General features: G+C 44.6%; 1 long non-coding RNA gene across 1 annotated transcript; it reads right to left on the bottom strand.

Moving 5' to 3' along the window:
- LOC125118622 (uncharacterized) lies at positions 1-26,553 on the bottom strand. The gene is made up of 3 exons (XR_007132862.1): positions 26,402-26,553; positions 26,084-26,252; positions 1-648 (listed from the first exon to the last, which is right to left on the bottom strand). It is a non-coding gene; the product is annotated as an uncharacterized LOC125118622 (long non-coding RNA).
- Between the last annotated feature and the right edge of the window lie 1,308 nt (positions 26,554-27,861).

The raw sequence follows: 27,861 nt of genomic DNA on the forward strand, positions 1-27,861 counted from the left end.
TTTTCAAAGCTCCAAGTCATTTGCTTTATTTTGACTGAATTCAACGTAGGGTGACAAAAGTAGATCATATCACTACAACCAACGTTTACATACAGACATTTTTCTTTTCATTTCTTATATCCATTTTCTCCTTTACGTCTCTTAATTCATATTCACTTCCATGTTTTCTCACTGAAAATCTCCATCCATATAACCGAGGGTTTACAATGTCTCCTTTGAAAGTTCTATTTTCTTACTAATGAACATTTAATGGTTTAGACCGATCTATTTATTTTAGTGCTTGGAGATTTAAATTTATTTAGCAGGAACAGACCACAATAAAACAGAATATAAGAGTAGTTTTTAAAGTTTTATTAAATTACAGTTGATTTCCAAGGCTGTGATGATTTCTGCTGTAAAACAAAGTGATTCAGTTAGTTATACATGGACATACACGCATTTTTTTTCCCACGTAGGTTATCACAGAATCTTGGGTGGAGTTCCCTGTCCTTTATAGCAAGTCCACTCTGACCATCTATTCCATATACAAGAGGATGCTTTCCAGAGGCTATCTCCATCATTATTTTCTTCCTTTCCTCCTGGAAACTGGTGGTTTATCTTTACAAGTTCTCTGTCATTCCATAAGAAAGCTGCTCTTCTGTTGCTCTCCTAAGAGATGAAAAAAGTCCGCTTTACCTGAATTCCAGCGTTCACTGGAGGAAGCAAGGGATGGAGAAGGTGGTTGAGGCAGCATGAGAAATACGGATTCTGGGGAGACTGAGACTCATTCACTGATAAAATCGTGAGGCTGTGATAAAGGGAGAACGGAAAGAAACTGGGTTCCTGCAGGTGGGCAGGAAGCCGAAGTGAGAAGGAACGGTGAGACAGGGCAGTGTGCATAGGCTATGCCTCCTGATACTAAATAGGAATAAAACCCCAATTTTAATCACGGCTTGGTGACCAATCCTCGAGAGCTGAGGTAGAGAGAAGGAAGGATGGGATGACATCTGGTCTCTGGTTCATTGAGTTTCCTGGGCAGGTGTGTCGCCATCTTGGGGAAGTCATAACAAAATCCTCTTTTGCAAAGGTGATCAGCTTTCCTGGGGTCCTCTCTCTACACACTGCCCACTGGTAAAGTCCACTGGTTTATGCCACTGCAAAAAAGGGTTCTAAAACAGTACAGTTGAAGCGGGGATGAAAACAGCTGCGAAGCACATGCTTCCAGGTAGCCTGAAACCCAGCAGACAATGTAGCTGTTGCCCAACAAACACAGAAATCTACATTGTATGCCAGGTTCATGCCCAGACCTGGATGGTGGGCCTGCAAGTCTTCTCACATTGGATCTCAACATAACTGCCCGCTGCATTCAAGATTTCTGGCATTTATCTTCTCTACCACAGGTAAAGACAACCACAAGTCACAAATGCACGGCTGGGATTGCACATACACTACAAGTGACATTTCCTTCAACTTAAAGTACCGCCTTATTTTGAGAATGCCATGCCATGTCAAGAGATGAAAAAGATGGATGGACGGATGAATGGCTAGATGGGTGGATAAGATAGATGGATACAAAAGATAGGTAGATGACAGATTGACAGACAGATAGACAGACAGACAGACAGATAGGCAGAAGGATAGTTTTGTGACCAAATGATACCTTCCCCAGTGGAGACGAGAAACAGAGATAGAGACAGAGAGAAAGAGAGTGAAAAGAAAAACAATTCATGGATAAAACATCCAGATTCCTCCCCTTCATGGTGTTGAAATCAAACGCACCTCATCATTCACAAAACCTTGATGGTTCCTCAACTCCAACTAATGGTGGAAGACTTACCACCCACCCCAGAATTCGACTCTGTGTGTGTGTGTGTGTGTAAATCAAGGTAGAGCTTTCACTACTGAGGACTTCCCAATAACCTCAGTCGGGCCATCAGAAGGTAGAAGGTGCCATCAGAGACCCAGTAGCCAGATGTAGCTACTGATTACAAATGACAGGATCTACACTGGCTACTGAGCCATTGAGGGCACCTACACATTCCAGCAGCTACGACGATCCGCAGCCTTCTGGGAAGGGGCTCTGTGGAAGGAAAGAGAGGACATCAATCCTGAAAACCTACGTGGAAGTGCTATCAAGTGATTTCAATTGCACGTTCTCTTTATTGACATGCTAACAATAAGCCCATGTACAGATGCAACTTAAAACAATCTCTCCGTTTATTTACTTACTCAACATGTATTGATCGAGTGATGTTAAGCCAAGTTCCAGACACCCTCTCAGGTGCTAGGGATCCAGCGGTGAACAAAAAAGATGAAAATGCCTGCCCTTCTGGAGACTACATGATTGTGAGAAAATCTCCACTTGATTATTTGGCATGTTTTTGCAGTGTGTGTGTGTGTGTGAAAATCAAACAAAAAAGCAAACAAAACCCAATCTACCATTTCACTGTGGCCTTGGTGGAGCAGCTTTGTTTGCCTTATGCCACCTTAACTTGGGTAACGGAGCAATGATGCCATAAATAAATTGCAGGGGAAATACACTGTTTCCTCTATCAACTCAGGATGATACAGTCATTTCTACCAAAGGTCTAAATCACTGAAGAACAGGGCAAAAAAGATACATCGCAAAGTATTCACAGCAGCAGCTCACCAGTATGTCAGTTTCGAGCAAGTTCTTCAATTATACAACTTAGATATCTAAAAAAGGGTCGAGGATAGGTGTCCTCGGCATTGATTAATTGATTCGATCCTTGACCCCAGAAATGCCCCCTGAGTGCCTTCTCCTTAGTTTCGGCCAGGCACTGGGGATGTGACATTGGACCAAGACTCTAAATGGAACTGGGGCTCAGCGACTGAAGGTCCAAGTAGGGAAAGATGAAAAACAAACTCAACAGGTATATATGGTCATTTCTTCGAAGAATCCAAGAAAGTGAAGAGGAAGGTTATTTTTCAGAAGGTGGTCAGGGAAAGCCACATTGCGGGTGTGACATTTGAGCAGCTTCTTGAAGGAGGAGAAGGAGAACTGGGGGCACACCTGGACTGAGAGAACGTCGCAGAGAGGAACAATTCTGAACAAGGGCCCCAAGGCAGGAAAAAGCCTGGTATCTCCAAGAAGGTGTTTTTATATTAGCACAGGGCCGCTGTAGCCAATGATTGTTTTCAAAGTTTAGGATTTTTTTTTTTTAGAATGTAAATGACCATGCATCTTTGCTCCAAGGACACGCGTTTCAGAATCTGACCTTCTTAGGAGTTTAAAATGCTTTGGCTATCATTTAGAAACAAATTAGGAAAAAAGGCCATACTTAGAACGTTACTGTTCTTTGACTGAACATGTGGCTGGACACAACTAGTTAGTGACCAAAAGCATAGCTTTTATTTTATTTTGTATTAATTTTACGGCCGTATCCATGGCACATGGAAGTTCCCAGGCCAGGGATTGAATCTGAGCAGCAGCTGTGACCTATGGCAACATCAGCTCCTTTATCCCACTGTGCTGAGCCGGGGATCCAACTGGTGCCTCTACAGCAACCAGAGTTGCTGCAGTCAGATTCTTAATCCATGGCACCACAGTGGGAACTCCACAAAAAGTAGCTTTTCAAAAATGTATTAGGTATAAGAAACGATGACCAGGTTTCTGAGAGCTATAAATATATAAATTTCCAGGGAATGATTCGACTATCTAACTATTTAATTACAGATATCTAATTTTAACAGGGAACCCACCTGCCAAGTTATAATAATAGTGTTTCACCAGGTGGTTAGCCCTTAGGGAAAGAGAAGGGTGGAATTTATAAAGCGAAGTAGGTTTTTGTTTGATGCTTGGGTTTCTTCTTTTTTAGATAAATTAAAAACAACTCCATCTATGAAGTATATTTTGGCACTGCCTAAAATGCCAGGGTATATATATAGCAAAGCAGGAAAAAAGATTGTTTGTACAGGTTTAGCTGACTCTTACCCTCGATATAAAATAAAGCATTCATATGAGCATTCATATATATATACACACACACTATATATGTATAACTGATTCACTTTGCTGAACACCTGAAATTAACACACCATTGTAAGCCAAATATACTCCAATAAAATGAAGTATTTATAGAACACACAAATTTATATTTCATAAACCACTAAATGTTCATAACTACTTTTATGAATAAGAAGATTAACAATTATAGTGAGGCAAGGGTTTAGCTTGGTTAGTTTTAACACCCAAATCCAATGGGTTATTATCTTTTATTTTTTTTTAATTTATTTTTATTTTTTAGGGCCTCACCTGAGGCATATGGAGGTTCCCAGGCTAGGGGTCACATCAGAGCTGTAGCTGCCGGCCTACACCACAGCCACAGCAACGCGGGATCCAAGCCACATCTGCAACCCACACCACAGCTCACGGCAACGCCAGATCCTTAACCCACCGAGCGAGGCCAGGGATCGAACCAGCAACCTCAGGGTTCCTTGTCAGATTCATTTCTGCTGCGCCATGACGGGAAGTCCAGTTGTTATCTTTTATAAATTTTAGTCTATATTTAGATTAGAACATGGGAATACGGTGGGTTTTTTTAAATTCTCAAAGCTCACCCTATCTATCCTCCAAATCTTCCTAGGTCTAAAGAAGCTTACAGTTCCAATGGTCTTTCTCTCCTACTTTTAAATTTATCTAGGGCATACGAAAGGGAAAAACGGTAAATAAAGTGTTATTTATTAGTGTCATCCAGTAAGCAACACGACACATTTTAAAGTTTATCAAAATTTAGAGAATAGAATATAAGAAATATACTCCAAGATAGACTATTCAACAATAATACGTGTTAGAAGTCTTATGAAGTCAAACTAAAAATGGCAAATCACATAATTCTATTCTCTCACAATTAAGAAGACACCCAAACCCCAGGGTCGAGTGATGGCACTGCTCAAGATCTATTCACAGCGTAAACACACAAAACAAAGACAGTCCTGAACACCAACCAGAAACCCCATCCATTCTGGCTAAAGACCATGTGCTTGAGGTTCACATAATGGGAAAGAGAGTTTCAAGGGAGGAAAAGACTGGTTCAAAGTTAAGCCTGCCACCTGCTGTTGGAAAGCCTGCTTGGAATTGTGAGAAAGACCCTTTCTTGAGAACATTAACCCAGAATTTGAAAAGCTTACCCTCCAGAAGGAGAACAGGGCTGACCTATGAATCCAACCAAGAAGTGAAGAAACCCACCGATGTGTTGAAAGCCAAGCAGACGGTCTCATCCAAGCGTCACGGGAAATGAACGAAATCCCGCTTCGCGGCTCATTCCGCTACAGGGAGAGTGGACTTCCCTGCCTTTTTAAGGAATTGTCTGGATGAGTCTCCTCTGCCTCCCCCAAAGCATCCCTCACGTTAGAAACCATCCTTTTTGAAAAGAAATTTGGAGCCCGAGCACTGCATGTGGCAGTAAATGAAGAGGGACGACTGATTTCATAGCACGGCCAGAAATGTCACCTTCACCAAGTCGAAATTGTGTTTGGCTCTAGATGTTCCCTCCAATTCCCTTTCATGATAGTCCACATGTTTTGGCACGTGTACCAGCAGCCTTCTGTAACTTAACAGTTATGCAGTCAACTATGACGGCATATTTATAGATTGACAGAACATACATCAGTGTGTATTCTGAGTCTCCTATCGCGTATTTAGTCAATTGCTCAGCCAATCAACTTGGTGTTAGTCTAACACAAAGTTCATTTCATGATGGAAGACAGTATGAGAAAAAGAATGTATGTATATGTATGACTGGGTCACACTGCTGTATAGCAGAAATTGACAGAAGATTGTAATTGACTATAATAAAAATAATCAGCAACGATTTAAAAAAGCGAACAACCCCCCCCCCCCCCATGGAGCAGATCTTATATAAAAACAGACAGAAGGAGGAATTCCCACTGTGGTGCACCAGGATCCAAGGTGTCTTATGAGCACTGGGACACAGGTTCGATCTCCGGCCCGGCACAGTGGGTTGAGGATCCGGGGTTGCCAGAGCTGGGGCTTAGGTCACAACTATGGCTCAGATCTGATCCCTGGACTGGGAACTCCATATGATGCGGGGTGGCCAAAAAAGGAAAAAAAAATATCATATCTGGAATCTAATATACAGCACACATGAACCTTTCCCCAGAAAAGAAACTCATGGACTCGGAGAAGAGACTTGTGGTTGCCAAGGGGGAGTGGGAGGGAGTGGGATGGACTGGGAATCTGGGGTTAATAGGTGCAAACTATTGCCTTTGGAATGGAGAAGCAGTGAGATCCTGCTGTACAGCCCTGGGAACTCTATCTAGTCACTTAGGATGGAGCCCGATGGAGGATAATGTGAGAAAAAGAACGTATGTATGTACGTGTGACTGGGGCACTTTGCTATAGAGTAGAAAATGGACAGAACACTGTAAACCAACTATAATGGAAAAAAACAAAAATCACTTAAATGAAAACAAAAACAAACAAAAATGGACAGAAGGAGGCTACAGGAGGTGTTGGGTGCTATGTATGATCTTGACCGTCGTGATGCGACCATGGGTGTTTGCCTACCTTGGCTCATCAAATCGTATACTTGAAATATGTGCAGTCCTCTGTGTATCACTGAGGCCTCAATGAAGTTGGTTGTAACAAGCAAACTGCCTCCCACGTGCTTAAGAACCAAAAGTCTAATTAGCTCCCACTGTGGCCCAGGAAAGAAAGGCATGCCTATTATACTCAGGGTATCACAGGGTGAAATTATGCCAGAGGGAAAAAAAAAAAAACCAACCTTTTAAAATACAGGTGTCTAATTAAAGTACATTCCTGAGAACTTGGATTCCTTTTGGGTCCCATTGGAGGATTTGAGCCAAGCAAGGCTGCAATCTGTCCAGCTCCTGCATACCTGAAATCCTGTGACCAACACAGACCAAAAACACTTCTACCAGCTGATGGTCATTTGATTCTCATATTACTTATTTAGTAAATTGCTCAGCCAATCAACTTGAAGATTGAGGTGAACATTTTCTGAGATGTTCCTGCTCGAGACATTAAAAAAAAAAAAAAAAAAATTCCCTGCCAGATAATTCTAGTCTGAACAGGCCTGGAGAGGCGTGGGGTTAGCACAAGATTCTAAAACAAGCTTCTAAAGGCGAAACCACTCACAGCCCAATAAAGACCGCCTCGGACCAGTTCTTTTAAAAAAAAGAATATTTAGCAATTAGGTGCATGCCTTTAATCCTTCTCCACGAAAACCAACTCTTTTTTTTTGTTTTGTTTTCAACACGCGGTGGATGAAAACATGAATCCTTTTACTCAGTAAAAACACTCAGACAAAAAGTATAGTTTTCACCTAAGGTACGGCCTTTTAAAGGACAAGTTCCAGAAATTAACTGTGCTAAATCCATGGGCAAATCTCTGTCATTCGCCCCCCTTCTCTGAAAAAAATTCCTAAATTCTCTTCAGACACTGTTGTCCATATGCAAATGTGGTGAGGAATTCTTATTGAAAAAAAAAGTGAAATATTTTGCCCCCCCCCCCAAATAGAAGAATATAAAAGTAAGGTGACTCGTTTTTGGAAATAAGAGCAAAAAAAGAAACTCCTCTTCTCCCTCTGACAGGCCTGGCTCAAAGAGACTCTAGAAGAGTCTAGAAGGGGGCTTCCTGGGGTCCTCCTCAAAATTCACTGCATATTACTCCGGGCCAGCTCCCAGTCTGTGTCTCAGCCAGAAACACAAGCACATTGTTCTTTCATCATTTGCTGGGAAACACATCTCCCTATGAACATGTGAGCTCTTTAAAAGCAGGGATTGCGTCCCATTCCTTTTTGTTTTCCTTGTGGGTGGGCTTCCCAGGAGAGGTGACATCTGCGAGTCCCACTCTCTTGGGATTCCTCAGGTACTAGCACAGTACACTGGATCCTAGTTATCTTTTCATGAGTACTTGTTAAAGACAGACCCAAATAACCAGGAACAATGGGAGAGTATCTCCATTTCAAGAAAATGCTTATTACATTGCCTTATCCTTTAAACATTATTCACCTCCCGTCTTAGTTTTATGGTACACTTCTGTAGCATTTGTGGGTCCTTCCAGGACCAAGCTATTTGTAAAGGAGTATATTTTCCTAACCTTGGGGCTCACTCAGGAAGGCTTTCCTAACTGCCTTCATTCCATGTGACACATTCGCTCGGAGAAAATGGAAAAAAAACATTGAGAGAATTGAACAGGGAGTGGTGGGGGGGATGGGAAGAGAAGAGGCTAGAAGAAAGAACAAAGGGAACACCCATAAGGTTGCAATTTCCTTTGCCTGTGACGGCTACAAAATGAACTATGCTGTGATCAAATGAAGCCTCTTCCAAAAAAAAATCACAGATGACTCCCAGAAGCTACCATTGGGCTTCAATTATGATGAGGTCTATGGTGGTGTGTTGATTTGTCAAATTATGTGGGTTGTGTCAATGGCTCATCCCACAAAGGAAGAGATGGGGAGATGGCTAACAGATACGTGTGAAGATCTAGAGGGGCTAATAAAAAGGATCCGAAAGTGATGGAGGACGAAATGTAGCATTTATCATACTTACTATCTGATGACCCAGCAGCTCCAACACCCACAAGACACTCAGCAAAGAGGAAAGGGATGAAAGCCTGAATTCTACCTGCATTAACAAAGAGAAAATGGGAAAGCGAGCTGAGATCTATAGAGGAAGACTGTTCTGCTGCGAGTTAAACGAGGAGAGGGGGGGTAACTGGCTATGTTTCAGCGTCTAGAGAATGGAAGCAAGACAACCATACAAAGTGCTAACCTACACATCACGTATCTGCTCCTAGAGTGGTTCCCCCCCGCCCCAGTGGGTGTGTGACCAGTTCTCCCACTGGTCATGAGGAAACCAAAATGTTTTGGTGGTAATAACCGAGTATAAACCCAGGGCCATGAAAAGTCTCCAGGATGGCATCGTTCTCCGCTTCTTCCCTCCTTCTTAGTCGATGCTGTCCTATGTCTACACTCGCAGTGAAGGATTCTGGCAGGGCGTGGACAATTCTGTAGAACAAATCTAAGTGTTTTGAGAAACGCGATCAATCTAATTCAAAGTCAGATTCTAAAAAATAAACAGGAAAGTAGCGAAAGCTCAAGGGCTCAGCTTACGACTGGAGATGGATTTTTGAGATGGTCACAGAAGTAGCCTGGAAAGTCAAAAGGAAAAGGGAGACCGAAGACAGAGGACCGGTGAAAGTGACAAAGGGCAAAGAGGAGAGACCTCGGTCAACACAGCCATACGAAGGCACAGAAGAAGAGTTCCTGTTGTGGTTCAGTGGTTAATGAACCCCACTAGCATCCCCGAGGATGCGGGTGTGATCCCTGGCCTCGCTCAGTGGGTTGAGGATCCCGTGTTGCTGTGGCTGTGGTGTAGGCCGGCAGCTGCAGCTCCAATTGGACCCCTAGCCTGGGAACCTCCATATGCCCTAAAAAGACCAAAGACAAAAAAAAAAAAAAAAAAGGAGCAAAAGAGAAGCCCCAACACTCAGGTACAACCCCGAGGCACTCATCAATGGGGTCACAGCTTCACGGGTGTCCTCTATGAAGTAGGTAGAAGAGAAAGTTTATCCGACGGAGAAAACCAGAAGGTTGAGAGGGCAAGGATACAGGAGCTCTGACTCTCAGGAGTTTAAAAGAAAGAAAAAAAAGTTAGCAAAGTTGAGCATCCAGCATCCGAGAAGAGAAAGGGAAGGTGATTCCTAGGCTTGGGCCATGTCGAGAGATGAAGGAAGGAAGTCTTTCTTCCTCTGCAGGGTGGGGAGGCACGGGGAACAGCAGGGGCCAACTTGATCGCTAGGTTGAAAGGGGAAGAAATAACAGAAACAAAACTACTGTTTATACTGATGGTAAGTAACACAGGGGACATCTGGTTCCTCTTTCTGTGAGTGAAAAAAGGGGTCAGGATGGGTTAGCGGCCCTGAAGGATAGTATAACCTTGAAAGGACCGGCTCGAAGAGCCCAAGAGAATGTGTTATCGTGCTGGAGGAGGAATTTTCAGTCCGAAAGCAAGCAATGGCCAGATCCTCCCCTTTAGAGAAGGCGCAGGGTAGGCAGGAGCTCGGAAATGAAGGGGAACCCTCGACGTCTACTGAGAACATTCGGGATGCAAGATGGCGGCGCTCACAGAGCAGTCAACCTCAGAGCTGGATGAGCCATCCAAACCACAAGACTGAGCCTTCCTGGGGTATCCAGCCTGTGTCTGTACATCCTCTTTAGGTGCAACAAGCCAGGAATGAACCCAAACTTACTAAGTCCAGCATCGCCGGCTCCCCTGTCCCCACTCAATCCCCAATCCCAGGTTCATTCTCCTGCCCTCCGCCCCCCATTCCTAGCTGGTAGGCAGTGGCATGGACACTGTCCAAATTTCTCACTGACAGTTACTATTCCTTCTGACTCTCTCTCTCTTCTGAGTCCCATCCTGATCATTAAACTTTCTATACTCTGGAGAACAAACTGTAAAAAGAAAAAAAAAAAATCCACACAACAATCATTCTTTTCATGCTGAGAGTCAAACTCATCCTCCTGGGATGGTGTGCCCATCGCCACTCTTCTTTTGTGTCTGCCCCCCAGAAGCCAGGATGGGTCACAGAATCAGGAATGGAATAAACGGAGGTCCTTAAAAGGACAGAATCTAGAGGATTTGGTGGGGGGAAAAAAAAGAAAGAAAAGAAAACCCCAGAAACAGGCGTTCCCTCGCTTGAGTTTCATCCGTAGGCAAAATCTTACAATCTTTGTGTTCCCAGATTATTGTATCTCTTGATTTGCTAAGGTTAAGTAAACTTGAATGAATTTTCAAATCATAAATAACAAGTTCGAAAACTGGAATTCTCAAGACCCAGTCAAGAAAACAAGTCCTGTTTTGTTTTAGATGCCAATGGAGACAGACAGAAGATTCTTAGGAAAATTGTCATTTTACCAATATATCAAATAACAGGTTACAAAACAGCATTACCCAAAGTGTGTTCTTTGGAGTATTAAACCAAGAGATGATTCATCAAAAAAACCCCACAGTTCTTGGCCTCTATGAAGTTTGGGAAGTGTTGTAGATGTACCCTACACTCCTCTTGAAGTTTCAATACAAATATGAAAGGTTCTGAGAAGTCCTGCAGGAAAGAAACGCATTTAATGTTGTTCAACCCAGCTTTTCCTGAACTTACTGGACCAGAGAATTTTTTTTCCTCTCTTGAAAATGTGTTTTGTGAAATGCCATCCTAAACAGTACTGAAGGCTATGTGGTCCCCACGCAGTTTTGATCACACATGCTGGGGACAAGTTTGGGTGGTAACAGACCTGTCAAGAATTCTGCCAAGGCAGCTGCTCCTTAACCAGAGAGAGGGCCACTGAAAAGTGACAGGAAGCAAAGAGAGATGTCAGTCAACACGGGCAAGGGGAAAGGGGGTGACAGGCATGGAACGACCTTCTTGGCTAAGTCAACTCTAATGGCACCTGCCTTTAGCTCTACCATTGCAGTGGCTGGGACAAAATGAATGATGGTTTGGCTCCTTTAAAGAAGGATTTTAAAATGATCCAGGGCACCAGCTTTCATTTATGATGAAACTTGGCCATCCTGATGGAAGCCACAGTGCAACTAATGGAATTAAGCGCTCGTGTTTCCCTGTTGGTTTTTACGAAGCCACTCGCTCGGTGCTGTGCCATCAGCAATCAGGCCGGATGAAGGCAATCACATAGTAAAATGTCAACACCCACTGTGTATACAGTTCTGTCCGACTCTCACAGCTCCTTCACACAAAAGTCTTTGACCCTTACAGCAACCTCGCGAAGCCTGTGGTTGTGTTATTATCTATTTACAGATGGGGAAACGGGATTAGAGGGGATCATTGCCACCAACGCCTCCTATACAAATAGAAGGGACTCCAGCCTGCCAAATTGATGAAGCAAAAAAGTCCTGGCCGAATACTCAATGACCTGAGTTTGGGATCGCTGCAAGGTGCCCTAGGGAGAATGGTGACCTCTGCCCAAGAAGATGGGGGGCTCGGTGATCCAGGCACATAGCCTGGCTTCACTGGGTTCCAGTTGGTTCCCCAAGCAAATGAGGATAATACTTTATCCTACCTATAATGAGATCATTATAGGTATCATTATAGGTAGTACCTATTGTGGGATCGTTGAGGATCACACAGAATGAGGTTTATGAAAGTGCTTGATCGATTTTCACGTATCCTGCCAACAGAAGAGCTTTTATTTTATCGAACTCTGGGAGAATACGAAAATAGTACTTCCACGACGTTGCAATCGGAACCCCGATTCAGACCTAAAGCGATTCAGACCTCATCATGCATGGGTGCCACAGTAGTTGTGTTTCAGTGCCAATGCTAGTAAACCAGGCAGGCAGTGATGGACCACAGACTTTCTTATTTTGTTTGTTTTTTTACAACATACTCTCTGAACCACTGGTTTCAATAGCTTGTAAATGGGAGGAACTAAAGCTGTCGCATTTATCATGTGTACATTTTAATTTTGGTTTCTCGTCTGTACTAGAAGGTTACATTTCTATCCCCAAACCATTAAAACTTCATTGGGTTTTTTCCCCCTTAAGAGAGGCTAAGTTTTCAGTTGGCCAAATGAGGCCATTTTTAAACCTCTCCATCTATAAAATGGTTGCTCTTTTTTTTTTTTTAATTGAGGAAGAACTAACACACAATAAACTGCACATATTTTAAGCTGCCACTTGATAAATTCTGGCATACATACACACCCATGAAACCATCACCACCGCCAAGATAGTGAAATTATCCACCAGCCCCAAAGTTTCCTCGCGTCCTTTTGTAATCACTCCCATTTGCGCCCCCTTACCTCCCCACTCCAAGCAACCACCGATCTGCTTTCTGTCATAAGAGATTTCTTTGCATTTTTTAGAATTTTCTATAAATGGAACCATACAGTATGCACTTTTTTTTTTGGGGGGGGGGGTCTGGCTTTTTTTTTTTCACTTCGTGCGGGGCCATCTGTGTTGTTGGCTATATCAATAACTCACTCTTGTCATTATTGCGTATAATCCATCATATGGATACACCACAATCTGTTGATCCATTCACCTGAGGTGGACATTGGGGTTGCTTCCCATTTTTCGCTATTACTTCTAAAGCTGCTGTAAACATTGATGTACAAGGCTTCATACGCACATATGCTTTCTTTTTCTAGGTGTGGATCTGGATCAAAAGGCAGGTGTGAGTTTAACACTTTCAGAAACTGCCAAACTATCTTCCAAGATGTTGGTACCAGTTGACATTTCTATCTACCTGTATCATGAGGGTTCTAGATCCTCTGAAAACTTACCCAAGACTCGGTATGGTCAGGCTTGTTCATTGTAGCCATTCAAATAGGTGCGTAGTGGTAGCTCACTGTCCTTTGGATTTGCATTTTCCTACTGGCTAATGATACGGAACATCTTTTCCAGGACATATTTGTCATTTGGGGACCTTCTTTAGTGAAGTGTTTGTTCAAACCATTTGCCCGTTTTTTTTCCATGTTGTTTTCTTTCTTATTATTGAAAACTCCATCCACTGTATTGGGTGGTGCAAGACTGGCAACTAAGCACTCAGTCAACATTTTGCTTCATTCACAGCTACCCCAGAGGATAAAAACTTCGCGATGGTTATTTCCTGAAGCCTAGGCTGAATGGAACTATTCTCTCGATGTTACGTCAAACTTGAAATTCTCTGAAAGCTTGAAAAGAACTGAATTTTCTTTATCAGTATCACTGCTAATTCTACATAGGTTCAGAACTTTGCTAGTAAACAATTATAGTTCCATGAACTCTGCTAGAATCTAAAACACCTTAGTTCTTCCTCCAGGCATTAGCTGAAACTCTCCAGGTTTCTGTCTCTAACCCACATTTCACACTTTGTACTAATTGTGTTTGAATCCTGTAAGATTCCAGCCCACAAAAGTCAGTTTTATGTGTGTCCAACTAGTGCACACGTTCAAAAAATAGGGACAAAGGCCAGAACCTCTATCACGCTGTTTGTGCCAACAGAGACAGCTCACATGTGATTTGCAAGCGTGAAGGAGAATTTTCCTTTCAGATGTGAGGGCAGGTACAGGGCCATCGGTTCGCAGCTCGATTGTTACAGTTGATGTGGGTTTCCTTTTAGATGCCTGGAAAATGACTCTGCTGACCACATCCACATTCTGAAATACTTTTTGAGAACTTGTAACCAAACTGCAGGAACTGACTCATTTTGCAGTGCCCAGTCTACCAGAATAGACTCCAGTCAAAAGCAGAAATATCAAGGGCTTAGAACACAGGCACCAAATTGTCCATGGTCGTGGGGGAAGTAAGGGGAAAATCCCAGGTCATCGGGGGCGGGGGCAAAAAAAAAACCGGGTCAAGCCCCCGGGGAGACCATCAGACAAGACCAGCCTCAGAGGAAGGGCCAAACAGAACACATGACTTCACGGGCAATATATGTGTCTCCTTGAAAGGTGGAAAGTCAGAGGCTGGTGGAAGATGGACCTTACTGGCTAGCTCTCTGTATTGCACCTAGAAAGTCGGGATGGTCAAGAGAGATGTATGCGGGAGGAGCTGGGGGCAGAGGGTGGCTTGAATGTCCATTCCTGAATTCCTTGCTCAGGCAAGTCAGGAGCCCAGCCCTGTCTCCCAGGAGATACGCAAGAACGGACACCCTATGTGGGATGCCAGGAAGAAGTCAGGCAAGGGCGGCTCCCCCACATCCTTCATTATCCAGGCCTACATCTTTCTCGCGGGGCACCCGACAAGGTTGTGTATCCAAGGGGGTCAGCTTCCTCTTGGTGTACACACACTCTCTCCCTCTCTCTAGGGACAGGGTTCCTACCTTGGGGGGCTGGGGACAGGATGGAAAGGAGCAGACTGGGGCTGTCCTCTGCAAATCACTTTTACATTCCCAGATTTACGGATGTCTCCTCCTCCCCTCCAAGCAAAACTGTCATTCTCTCAAGTCGGTTTCAGCCAGAGGCAGTAAGGAAATCCGGTCCAGTTGAACTCAACTATAAATGACAAAAACCTCTAACTCTTTTTTGCAGGTGGGTCCCGGGCTAAAAGAAGATGAATGTTAACCCCCATGCATAACTAACGAGTCAGGCTAGGTCCGGCTAGGGGCTACAAATTAGATGTGGAGTCTCCGGTGGTGGAAAGCAACGGAAACCTGGACAACACCTACCAATAGTTCTCAAGTCCCTGTAAGTGATGAGGACTGGCTACGTGGGCCGAGGTTGACAAAACGATCTGCGTCTCACTGATGTCGCATCTCACTGATGCCATGTTTCTTAACATGGAAATTCCCAGTTAACAGAAACTGCAGCTACCTTACACAAAAAAGCAGGACTTTTCCCATCAGAGCATGATGACAAGGGGCTGCAATGCATTGACAGCAATCAACTCTACCTTCAAGAAACTGCAAAGGGGTTTTGAACACAAATTGCAAGAAAGGAGGTGCATCCCGTTCTTCCCAACTGGTCAGCTGCTTTTCTTTTCCTAAGCTCCCTTTCTGCCTCCCCTTGTAAAAGGAGCACTGTATAACATGACGTTTTAACCTGTATCAAATGGTAACATTGTTGGTGCTGAATCAGAGGAGGGAACCTATCCATGGATTGGACCTAACACGAGGGGCTACAGGAAAACATTCTTAACCCAGCATGACTTCAAAACCATGCAGTTTGAAAGTCTCGACTGTTTCTCACCGAGTGGAAAATCAGCAAAGACATATGCCCCATGGAGAGTGCGCCTGGGGCAAGGATAAATGGAATCACAGCATCCCACTGCTGGAAAACTAAGGACCCCCATCCCTCTAAGGAAGAGATGTGACAGCAAAAAAAAAAAAAAAAAATCATCCCCTTTTTGCTCTTTCACTGATAAGGAGTTGATAGCAACTTTCTCTTTCTTGACCAAGGTTTCCAGATCATAATAACTGACATGATCAAAACAGCGGTTTCCCAAAAGAGAGCCTTACCCAACTTGCACATACCCTGTTATGAGGCACAATGGCCCGGGCTCTCCAGGATCCCCTACAGACATCACCTGCCTCTAAAGAACACCATCCCACTTCAGTTATGGTCTGCTACCTTCCAGCAGCTTCTTACTGCGGCCAACAGGGCCCTACGTTGTCTGCAATTCACTACCTACCAGATCGCATCCGCTACTCTCCCCCTGGCTTGCTGTTCCGCACCGACCTCCTTTCTGTCCCTTGATCACACCGAGCTGGCACCCAGCTCCACTGCAACGGTTCTGCTTTCCCTGCCTAGAATCCGCTTCTCCAGGATCCACGCGTGGCTGGCTCCCCACTTCCCACAGGTAAGCCCCTGCGCCAACATCACAGCATCAGGGAGGAGTTTCCTGTCGGCCCTGGATGAAGCAGCTGTTCCCTGGACCCCAGGGGGCTCCCTATCTGTCTGACCAGGTCTTATCTTTCTCTCTAGCACCTTCTAATGCCTCGCATCTCCTCATGTGATCCAATACCGTTGGCCTCCGCCCGCCACGCAGTCAAGGGCTCCCGCTCCCTACTGTCTCCCCAGACCAAGAACACCATCTGACACGTGGAAGATGCGCAAAAGCATTTCTGTAAGATGGACATTTCCCACATGACATCCTTGGCAATTGTTCTGCCTCAAGCTTACGAGATCTGGCTGGTACCCAGGACAATTTGTGTGAACGTCGTACCAAGGATCCCATACTTTCAAGGGCCAGGTGGACAGGAGCTGTGGGCACGTCATCATTTTCCCCAGCATCAAGAGAAATCGTGTGGGAGTGAAGGGGAGAAAGAACAAGCAAGCTTCTTTCTGCTCTCCCGGCTGTCCAAGGGTAGAAGATACGGGAGACTCGCACCCACGGCATATGGAAGTTCCCAGGCTAGGGGGTGAGTTGGAGCTGCAGCTGCCAGCCTACACCACAGCCACAGCAACTCGGGATCCGAGCCGCGTCTGCGACCTACACCACAGCTCACGGCAACGCCAGGTCCTTAACCCACTGAGCAAGGCCAGGGATCGAACCCACATCCTCCTGGATACGAGTCAGATTCGTTTCCACTGTGCCACAATGGGAACTCCAAGGGAGACTCTTGTAGAGTATGCCTGCCCAACAGGATGGAGAACAAGGTAGAAAAAGACTTTCCCAAACAGCCCTGATTCGATCTTGCTCAGAGAAAAGGGCCTTGAGATAAGGAACCATTCTTTTAGAGGGTGAAGGGTTTGTTCCTAAATCGATGTTAAATTGTCCTTCCATCGGGCCATATCTATCTACTGCCAAGGTCGACTTCACCTTTCACGGAGCAAAATACAAAGCCAGGTTCATGGCCTCTGCTGCTGTGATCCAAGCTGCCTCGGAAAACACACGAGGTCTGTGCCATCCCAAAGAACCTGCATGGTGAGTTACGCGTTTTGCAAAAAACGATGGAAAATGCCACCCAGGTTTAAATCACTACAAAATCACAAGTAAAGAGTATGGCTCCGTCTGCCTTGGGGAAAAAATATTCCTAACTGCCGCAAGGTGACACGTAACACTTCCTGACGTGTTAGCAGCATAAGCCCTCCGCTCTGTCCCCAGCACCCCCAAAGAGAGGGTATCCCTTCAACTTTCACATCTTCACTTGGAGACATTTTCAAAATCACATAATCAATTTAATTGAAAGCACAGCAGGACCTTCACCTCCAAAGCAGCTGCAATGCTACTTAAAAATCACTTTCCAAGACACATCCTTTGTGGTCTCTCAATTTTCCGCAGAGAAATGAGTCAAAAACTCAGGGGAATTCTTAGGCTGCATTTACTGACACATCCCCTACTATTGGCCCTTCTTCCAGCACCATTAAAAAAAAAGAAGAAAAATTTTAAAAATAAGTAAATTTTAAAAAGGAAAGAAATCCAACTTTGTAGAAAAAAATGAAAAAATTTTAAAAAATAATGGGACATGATGGAGGATAATGTAAGAAAAAGAATATGTATATATGAATGACTGGGTCACTTTGCTGTCCAGCAGAAATTGACAGAACATTGTAAATCAACTCTAATGGAAAAAATCAAAGTCTTATAAATAAATAAAAGAAGAAGAAGGAAAAAAAAAACACAACCATTTCTCAGCATCATTTTCCTGTCAGGAGCCCTTTCTTTCCCTTTCTTTAAAAAAGAAGTCCAGCTGCCAAGGGAAGATGCCTAAAGCCTTTTCTGAATGTCAGTCTGTGAAATGTGCCTTGTCTCCACGATGGCACAGGATCAAAAAAAAGTGTAGTCATTGAGGTGAAAGGAACAAAGAGCGAGTTTGTAGTCACTCCTCTTCCTTCCCCTAATGGACCCTCACCCGGTCCTTTCTTTCATCTGTCGGCAGGTAGGCGTTGAATGAGTTACATGGGAATCTAGAGGAATGAATGAATGAATGAATGAATGAATGAAAGAAGGGAGACAGGTATGCTTTAATATATCCTCCTATACGTGGTAGGCTGAGTTCAAGGCCAGGAGATTTTGAAAAGAAATTCCTAAGCACTCTGAACCCATGGGCGAGGGGAGCCTACCCTTTGCCTTCCAAGGCAAATTCTCAAGCCAAGTTTGAAGGAGGAGGAAATTCTCAAGGCGAAAGCCCTTTCCCATGTCCTTGGAAATGAACGCCTCATCCAGGGATGGGGTTTTATGCACGTAGCTGGCTTCTTGTAATTCACTACTTGGAAATGCTGCCCCTCCTGATGGCACCCGGAACACGATGGAGAGAAAGGAGAAAATATGAGGGGATGAGTGACTTGTATGCATTTTATTTTCTACGGAGGAGTTCGATACCGGATTGAAGCGTCTCCAGAAAGGGTGACGAAAGTTCATCCCTAGGGCCCAGGTGCTCAGACTTCTTCCTTCCACCCCCGCTTTCAAGTGAAAACATTCGAGAAAAGAATAGGGGAAGTTACATGAGTCAATGTGTTAGTGCATATGAGATCAGCTGCAAACAAGGAATTCCCCTCGTGGACGTCGCTGGCCTCATTCAAACTCCTAAGAGACAAATGACTAAAACGGCTCCCATTGATTTGTGAAATAAGAAGCAGAAAAAAGTCAATTTTGTATTTCGAGATGGAGAGGGCCAGGCCTGGAAGATGTGACACTTGGCAGGATAGAGATGAGAAGGCCCTTTCTGCGACTTTCGGGTTCAGTCAACTTTTAGTCTGCTTTTCTGCCAGAAGGCCTTACCCTCTGGCACCATCCTATTTGGACTCGGATTCTGGTTCCACAGCTTATCAGCCGAGTGGCCCAAAGCACGTCCCTTTACCTCTCTGTGCCTCAGTGTCCACATCCGGGAAATGGGCATAATCACTGCACCAGTGGGTTGTCAAGAGGATTAAACAGGCTGATGCGGGTAAAGCCATGCAGAAATGGCAGCCACCATCATGCTTGCCCTCTGGCTCAAGCTGACACGAAGGAGAACATACACCTTAGAATGGCTCCATGGGCTCTGAGACTACACTGACGTCTGTTCCTGGAAGGAACTGGGAAGGAACTCAAGTGGGTTAAGTACCATTATTCCAGGGACCACAGCCTGTGCTTTCCATGTGTTATCACACAGAACAGCCCTGGGAGCTAGCACTGATGCTCCGCTCTGTGGGGCTTGGGGACATCACTGGGGTGACTTTCTCAGCTAGCAAGGGGCAGAGTGAGCTTAAAGCACACGCCTGCTTGTTTTCCAAAGCCTGGGCCTCTTAGGGAGCACACATGTCAATGGATGCTGCGACCTTCTCGGCATCCGGGTCACCACTGTCACATACTTGCTACTCGCTGGAAGATATCTGGATGTCTGGAGCTATTTTTCCGATAATCAGAACTATGAAAGCACCTTGCAAGGTTCTGCTGGGCCTGAACAAATTCCCTCCGTGTCTCTCATTGATAAGAACTCTAGTCTCACTTTATATACATCCCACAAATCCTAACTGAGAGAAATCAAAGGATTTTCATTTGAAAAGTCCTTCTCCATCTGCTTTTAGGAAAGGTGGGGAAAACGAAGCTTTCTTTCAATAGCGCCACCAGCCATGGGCTTTCAGCAGAACAGGTGCTTAAGGGGAATGAAACTCTTCCAAGGCAGACAGGGAAGATCCTTTAAAATAAAACCTTAGCTTGCTTGTCATATTCAACGACTCCATCTTCCACTTTAGAATCACCAGTTTATACTTCATGTTTAAGCAAGTCATTACTTTATTAGTCTGACCATTTAAAAGACAGCAACTAGAAAGTATTTTGCTAGACAAACACAGCTAAGAAAAAGAAAAGGTCTCAATTACTTCATGGACTTAACAAAAGTATACTATATTCAACTTTTACAGGCCGCTCCTCTTTAAGAATTCAAGAAAGACAATCAGTTCTATGAGCGCTCTAATGATGTATTTAAAATGACCGCATTATTTACAGTTAGTAATACATGTATTTTTAAATTTTAGATTTTAGATTACCCTAAATGCTTGGGAATGTATAGACTAGACTATAGGATTGAAAGACAATAGGTCACAGAGTTGAGCCTTTAAGAACCTTGAGCCAGGAAATGTCCAAGATTAAATCACTTACATTCTTTAATCAGTAGAGTGATTGCTTTAAACTGATTTTTTTAAATAAGAAATTCTTCAAAGGAAAAGGGTGGCAAGTAGGTGAGAGACTTAGAATTTTTCACTGGGATAAATATTACATGGAGCTCCCCAGCTCCCTATCTAAATTGAAGTTAACTCCTAACATATAAACTATTTTACTTTGCCTGTTCTCCTTCGTGATTTAAAATGGTCAGGATTTTAAAAATACTCAGTGATTCCATTCACATGTCGCTAAGCGTCCCCTCCTGAATGAAGACCACGATTCTCCAAATTCTGATTGCACAACTGAAACTGTTTAAGAAAAAGAAATTCTCATAGCTGTGAACATAAAAGCGCTAACTCATAGGAAGAAAAATCCAGTGGCCAGAACCAATTTCCTTCTTTCTAACAGTCTGAAATTTATAGGAGGGGATGAGTTTGGATAAGGAGACCAAAGAGAAATCAATCTAGGACCCTCAACACTTGTTTCTCAAAGATAATATTACTGCTGGCGTTTGACCAAAATGCCAAACAAATAAGCCAAAACCTACAGGATGCTGGACTATTAGAGGGAAGCGCTGTGAAGAAAAATTAAGCAGGGTCGGGCTAGGGAAGTGGGGAAGAAATATATAGGGATTGGAGAGACACCTTATAGACTTCTTTGAGTAGTACTGCTACACGTGTCTTTTTGGAGATTCCAAGTCATGAATCCTAGTTCCACGGGCAGCCCGAATTCCCCACAGGGGCCCTTGCTGTGTCCTCAGAGCCCAGGCCTCCCGCTGGGTTAAGGGCCCAGGAAATGTCTACAAAAAAGATGTTTCGCCACTGTTCGAGATCATTTCCTTGGGGCCAAGGCAAAAGTTACTTGGTGCATCTGAATTTTTCAGGATAGAGAAGCCAGGCGGACGGCTGATGGAGGTCGATGAAGGGATGGGAAGCCTATGAAGGGATGAAGAGCCTCTCAGAGCCCTGGAACCCCCACCTCCGATCCAGGGATCCAGGAGAACCTGCTAGAAGCATTCGGCGGCAGCCCCCGGGCAATGACCACGGGGATGATGTCATCAGGCATGCGGGGACTAGGAATAAACAGCTAAAGCACCCCTCTGAGTCAGTCGAGAGGTCCAGGGCCACGTCCCCAGGCCTCCCTCGTACCTGAAGTGGATTCATTTAAGAGCAGACCGCCGCTCGACTGCTTGCTTTCAAAATCTTGGCTCTGGTGCTTCCTGGCTGTGACACTTCAGGCAAGTTGCTTCACTTTGCTGCTCCAGGAAAACGAGGCTAACAAGCATATTGGCCCTCGTCTGTTTTTGTGAGGATTCAGCAAGTTAATAGATGGAAAGCATGTTATACCAAAACACGTCTACAGAGTAGCTACTGGGTACCAGACACCATTCTAGATTCATTTAGGGCAGTGCCTGGCATAGAACACGCGCTCAGGGCATACCAGTAATTAGAGGCCTGCAAACTCTTATCTGATATTCAGATTGATTATGATGATGATGATTTTACCAAGATAAGAGGGCGACTCTTCTGTCTGTATAAAACCCCCACACTCTAGATCAAATAGACATTAATAACGTCTACAGACATAGAGAACAGACTTGTGGTTGTCAGGGGGGATCGGCGGGGGGAGTGGGATGGCCTGGGAGTTTGGAGGTAGTAGCTGCAAACGTACATTAGAATGGATATGCAATGAGGTCCTACTGGGCAGCACAGGGAGCTCTATCCAGTCTCTTGGGATCGACCAGGATGGACGATAATGTGAGAAAAAAGAATATGTATGACTGGGTCACTTTGCTGTAAGCCAAAACTGGCATGACATTATAAATCAACTATACTTTAATTGAAAAACCAATCATTTCTATATAGTACCACAGAAACGTATCATTGCAAGTGGGATGAAATAAAGACTATCAATAGCTTCACGCCACGTAAGGTCAGGATTTGCTCTCAAATTTCGGACGTTAGAATCTGGTGGGTTTCAGATCTTTTTGGAGTTCAGATGAGAGGGTGCACCCATAGAGTAAGGAAAGGGCAAAACCCGTTGAAGTCATCTTTGCCTCTCGAACTTCTGGACACGCCCATGACCACATCGAGAGGCGGAAAATAGGAAGCTGCGTTCAGGCATGGCAAATCCCCAACGGCACCATTAGTCTGTGCCCCCCAATCACCTAAACTATCCCATCCCCCCAACTATACTGTGCCACGAGACTCAATCCGCCCATTCATTTCCACAAATATCAGGTCTCCAACAATCTTTGAGGGTTTTTAAAAGGCAGGGAAGGACACCAGGTAACATACTTAAGTTTTACCACTTCTTTAATCGCACGACCGATCTTTCCCATGGAGTAAACGACAAGCTATGCAATGATAAATAACTGACGTAAAGACATGGCCCTTAGGAGTTCCCGTCGTGGCGCAGTAGAAACGAATCCGACTAGGAACCATGAGGTTGCGGGTTCGGTCCCTGGCCTTGCTCAGCGGGTCAAGGGTCCGGCGTTGCCGTGAGCTGGGGTGTAGGTTGCAGACGCAGCTCGGATCCCGCATTGCTGTGGCTGTGGTGTAGACCGGCGGCTACAGCTCCGATTGGACCCCTGGCCTGGGAACCTCCATATGCCGCGGGTGCGGCCCTCGAAATGGCAAAACGACAAAAAGACCAAAAAAAAAGACATGGCCCTTAAATGAATGAATCCCGGGCGTGCCACAGGCAGTCCTGGGGAGATGCAGCAATGTTATGCCCACGGGGTAAGCTATTCGGCTACCAAAGGAATTTTCCCCACGTTGCATTTAAGGAAATATGGGCAGCTGCTGAAGAGCTATACAATAACGGGTTCAAGATGTTTGCACTGCTGGTCAGCGCTGGAGAACGGATTTGCAGGAACTCATGGAAGCCGACGTCTCTTGCCTCTTTAGTCCCCCCATCTGTCGTTATTTACCTCCCGCAACTTCTCGGACCCCCTTTCCGTTTACGTGACCCTGACCTATCGCTTTGCTCAAGACCTGTGTTTACCCCTCCCATGGTGATGGGTACACAGAAAGCAAGCCAGGAAGACAGGAACTGAACGCAGGTACTTAGGTTGCTTCGTGGTTTTCCCCCCCCCCTTCTCATTATCCGCCTACTCAGTGAGGCTGGAGTGGGAGGTCTGAGTGACATTTGCAAACCGAGAACTTAAAGCTACATTTCAACACCCAGCCCCTCAGTTGTCATAGGAACAACACCGTGAGGCTTATCTAGCTTCTGACAAACGGCCGCTTGTCCCCCGCTAGTGATGCCAAGTTCCCCCTTGCAATCACACACCCCCCCACACACCTCAAGAAGTTTCACTGGGCCAAATTGCATGCCACAGCAAACATTAAAATACAAGCCCAAAGAGAACGTGCTCGGGTTCCTGATGATGCCAACATCTATACGGCTGGAGCGCAATTATTTGGAGGTCTGCCCCTTGACCTGAGCCCCTTCAGTCCGGAGCTTTACACAGCCTCGCAGACGAAAGATTCGTGCCTGCTGTTGATGCCTTTTTAAAAAGCATTCAGGGCAATGAATGCTCTGTTATTTATTTTCCGTGTTATTTTTGGAAAGTAATAAACGGATAACAGAGAAGAACACCTAGAATCGAAAGCATGAAGATCTCAAGGAATGCTTCTGGAATTTGTTCTAGCATTTGTTGTTTCAACCTGCTTCTTGTCCTCTTTCTGTCATGCAAAACAATGGCTTCTAAATGGATGAGTAGAACCGAAAAATTATATAGAAGCTTTTTTTTTCCATGAAGCATGGCCGTGTTTAGACAGATTATGAAATCATCATGTTTCTCCCCAAGTATTTACATGAAATACAGAGCTGAAAATAATTGTGAAGCAGTGAGCACAAGCCAGCAGTCGAATATAAATTACCTGGCAATAGCTTAATGCCTTGTCACCATTTTTCTGTCTTCAAGACTTTGAGATCTCTAAGTCCGTGTACTCCAGGGAAAGGAGCAGCGTGGTTCCACAGCCTTGCCACACCTTAATTAAGTCAAGTAACTTGTACTTGTCACAAGTTTAGGTCACTCATCTCATTTCTTGGAGGACTGGCCCTTCATGGCTGTGCTTCAGTTGCTCTTTATCTATTTCTTTAAAAATAAATACCTATACAGAAGGCTTGAGAGCTAAGAAGTCCGAGAAAAAAAAAATCATCTTAAAAAGTTCTCAAAGTACATAAGCAGGAAAAAAAAAAAAAAAAAGACCAATTAACAGAGCCCACTAGATTCACCTCCTGCTCCTCCACCTTCATCTCCTCCTTTTGTCAAGGAGAGAAAGTGCAGAATTGCTACCCTCGTTCTCATACAGGTTCCCCCTGCGAGGTGAGGATGTTAAGATGTTGAAAGTAAGAGAAGGAAAACCCAAAGTTAGCCATGCAGATCCAAACTTTCAATTTGAAATCAGGGACTTTACAAAGTAAATAAATAACACCGCTTCCTCTAGAACCCAAAGCTTATGATTCTGTCACTAACAGTTTTAATGATTTATGTAGATTCTTCACACACACATCCAGGGAGATCACCCATATGCCCTAGATGTTTGCTAGACGTGAAAGGAAGAAGTATTTTTCCATCTGATTCTATAAGGGGACATCACATGATTGCTTCTATAGACCAATGGGAAACTGGTAAAAAGACAGGGAGCCACCCACCATTCTTATTTTCTTACTTTATTCCACTTTGCCGATTCCTAAGAAGCCACATCAAGAAATCAAGGCACTCATCCCTGATAGCAAATTGTGTTTCCTTACAGTTCATGAGCAAGAACCTACTGTACAGAACACAGGTACTCAAAGCCTCATTGTCCTTTTCTGAAAATGTTAACCTAGTGGCAGCTCAGATTTCAGATCCGAAAACTGTATTTAAGGTCTCCGAGAAAGAGAGACACAGGCACACCAGTAAGAACTGCTGATCATCATGTGTCGAAACAGCTCTCAAAACGAACCACAGAGAAACAACCACCCTTTTACTGTACTAATGTCATCAAATGGAACAGTCTTAAAATTCAGGACACAAATGCAAACCTAAATCTATTACCATCTCAGCTGCCCTTCGCAATCAGCAAGAAATGTTTCCAATGCATTGCTTAAACTTCCATTTTGTAGACTTCTAACCAAATTCTGAAATCCTGGGGTAGGAGGAGGAAAAGGAGGGCAAATCGACTAATTCTGAAAGCATTTCTTCAACTATCTATCAGGCACACTGTTCCGACTAAATGGAAATCTATAGCCACAGAAAGGTAATGCCGCAAACCTCTCCCCAAAGAACTCACTTTTATTTTCCTTCCCCTCATAAAAAAGAAAAGGGGGGGGGGAGAGAAGCCAAACTGGTTGTACTACATGTATTTGGCTAAACTGGGAACGCTCCACTCATCTGTGTTAATTACCTGGCTTCTTTTCAGCCTTTATGCTGTATTCTTGGGCTGCTTCCTCTTAGAATTCCTCACTCTGTTGATGTGTTCTTTGGTTCGACACAGTTGTGAGGGGTCTGTGAACAATTTTACAATTCCCCCCCACACCATATGACATCTATTAGGGAGCAATGCCACTTTTCACTTACCCATTCTGGATAAAGCAGTATTTCCTGGTGACAGAATGCTGCTGCTTCCGTTCGCTAAAAACTCCCTCTTCCCAGCTTGATAAATCTGATTATAAAATGTCTTTGTTCCAGATCACACGAGGCGCTTTTCCTACGAAAGTTTTCTAAAGAGTTTATCTGCATTTCATTCCTGTGACAAAACGAATAAGAACAAGGAGTGGGGGGGGGGGGGGGGGGGAGAAGAGGGAACAGAGAGTAAGTCCACACAAGTTCCTGGCAAAGATTTTTAGCTGCATTTTTCTGAGTTTAATCAGTAAGCTATATTAAAGTGACAGTTACCAGTTCAGGGAGCCAGAGTCTGATCAAGTCAGCTACAACCAGGGTGGGTGTCTTCCACTGATGTGCAGACCCCAAGGAAGTGGGTCCCCTGGTCCTCTACCACATGTGGCTGAATCACTGGACACCCGCCCCCCCCACCCCCCTCCGGCCCCTGTACAGCCGCAGCCCAGGCCAGGAGAATGGCTGGACCCCGAAGCGGGACCTCTTATAGGGACCCGCCAATTAGCTGCTGACCAATCGCAGGCAGTACCTACTACCTAAGTCACATGACAGGGCAGTCCCTATGACTGCAGGATTTCTGAATTACCGGGGTTACACAAAGGACACTCATTCAGGAAAAGAGAGAGAAAAAAAAAAAAAAAAGCCATAAGCCGAAACAGAAAACGCCCAGGCTGTGACAACTCCAGCTTTAAAACAGGGAACACCCGAGCCTCACACAGACAGAGAAAAAGCCACAAGCCAGCCAGGCTGGAAATCAGAGGAATGCCTGGCACATATTAAAAAATAATCCCAGAGCAGAGGCTGAGTTTACAAACCCGCTTCAGCTATAAATCTACCCCTTCTTCCCCTTTCTCCAGTCTCCCCGACAATTTTACACTCTCAACTTCTTTATTCTAGAAAGCTCCTAGGAGCACCGCTGCTGTTGGAAAAATGGGTGAAACGCACGAACCTCCCCCCACGCCCACCCCGCTTGTCTCATCCCCTCAAAATCCCCCTAACAGGCGATTCAAAGTCCGCCGTGAACAAAGTTTCCCAAACAAAATACGTTTCTTTCAAAAGGGTTAGATAAAACAGGCAACGTTCACCACGGCCAGGACAAATGTATACCCTAACGACCAAATCGGCCGTCTCTCTCCCTTTCTTTCTGCCTCCTTCTCTCATGGAATCATCTTGGAGTCTTCACATCAAGGACATGCTGCTTAAGTAAAGGAGCCCCCACTTGGTGATCTAGCGACCCATTTATTTAACACCCCCACCCCCGATGTATTTCTTCCACCTTTTTATATCCTAGGAAAAATTCAACTGTGAACACCCCTACCTACCATTTCTTTGACCGCCCTCCCTCCCAAATGGTACTTACATTTGTTCTTTGTTTGGGTCTGTTGGTTTCGCCCCCTCCCCCTGGCCATCGGAAGCCAAAACATGGGCTCCACGTCAACCTTCGAGCCGAAAAGGCCCTATTTTTGATCGTGCAACGAAGGCTGCAAGAGCTCCCTCTCCGAGGCGAGCCCGGAACACTGTGCTGCTTGCCATTCCCAATTTATGGAAGGAAGCGTTTGTCAAACAAACCAGGTAATGACTCAGCCTGCCTCCCCCGGCCACGTTTTCCCTAGAATGGGAGGGTAGCGTAAGTGCAGCCCATTTGGATGTGACTCAGTTTTATTAGGCTGGTGATTGTAGTTAATCTGACAAGCTCACTTTTTTTTTTCTTTTGTAACTTGCACATTTCAAGGATCCGA

The sequence above is a fragment of the Phacochoerus africanus genome, chromosome X (genome assembly GCF_016906955.1).
Source record: "Phacochoerus africanus isolate WHEZ1 chromosome X, ROS_Pafr_v1, whole genome shotgun sequence".
NCBI classification, from domain to species: domain Eukaryota; kingdom Metazoa; phylum Chordata; class Mammalia; order Artiodactyla; family Suidae; genus Phacochoerus; species Phacochoerus africanus.